Source organism: Chroicocephalus ridibundus, chromosome 2, assembly GCF_963924245.1.
Source record: "Chroicocephalus ridibundus chromosome 2, bChrRid1.1, whole genome shotgun sequence".
Taxonomy (NCBI): domain Eukaryota; kingdom Metazoa; phylum Chordata; class Aves; order Charadriiformes; family Laridae; genus Chroicocephalus; species Chroicocephalus ridibundus.
In genome coordinates this window covers 8,331,603-8,332,768 of record NC_086285.1, presented here as the reverse complement: position 1 = coordinate 8,332,768, position 1,166 = coordinate 8,331,603, and positions in this window count along the sequence as shown.

The following is a 1,166-nucleotide window of genomic DNA, read 5'->3' as shown; positions in this document are numbered from 1 at the left end:
GGGTCAGTCTTCCCAAAAGTTGAAGAACAGGGGAAACTTAACTGCAGGACATCTGAACATCCATTAGTTTTCTTACTAGTTATCTGGATTTTTTATGAAGAGTGAAAATGAGTGCATTTCCTCATTTGTTTTCAAAGCGATTCTTGTTCGCTTTTTGAAAGAAGTTTCTTCACCCCAAAAAATGAGGGCCCATGCCTTATGTCATTAGTGTGGAGCCAAAAAGGCCACCTCCTGCTAACTCTAAGGTATCTCAGTGCCTGGCTAAAACTGACTGCAGGCCACACGTAGCTATGGCACATCCCCAGCATTCCCTATTTTGTAGCACCAAGTGAGCGTGCCAGTGTTTCAGCCCACATCTGCTCAGCGCACTAGACATGTAAATCTTCCTCCAGCCATGCTGTACCCATGGTTCTGGATTCTGCTGTACAGGCCAAAAACCCGAGTAGCCAACAGTGCAGTGACAAACTTGAAACACAGACTTAAACATGGACAAGCTGATGTAACACTGGAACAAGCTGAAATTGTACACGTTGTATTAGATTACCCCATTTTTTTCTTAGCATGAGGATTGAGCAAAGCTTCAATGTGTTTCTCCTGAGAGCTGGGCTTTAAGTTCAAAAGCATTCAAAACCAGGCTTGAGGCATGGAGTCCCATTTTGTTTAATTTCTAATTTATGCTGAACAAATAATTGCTTGGTCTCAATCCCTCCATGCCAGTTAAAACCAAATTGATGTGTCTTGCAAAATTCTTATTGGGCTACAAAACTGTTACAGAACCTCCACTGACAGAGATCAGATAAATAACAGCACAGAGAGTGTAAGTAGGATTTCCTACCCTATTTGGATTTAAAACGTAGAAGAACAAACGCTGTGTCCACAACAAGAACATATACCCATAATAGGGTAGTTAAGCTCTGGAACAGGTTGCCCAGAGGTGTTAAAGAACTTGCATTCACAGAGATCCTCGAAACCTGACTGGCCCTGACCAACCAGACCTGACTTTGAAGGGAGCCCTGTACTAAGCAGGAGTCTGGACCAGAAACATCCAGAGGTCCCTTCCAACTTCAGTGTTAGTATGATTCCACGTACATTGACACATAAATGGAAAGCTAACCTTGTCCGATAAAGCCAAGGAGTATGTAAATCAGGACTACCACAAATGTTCA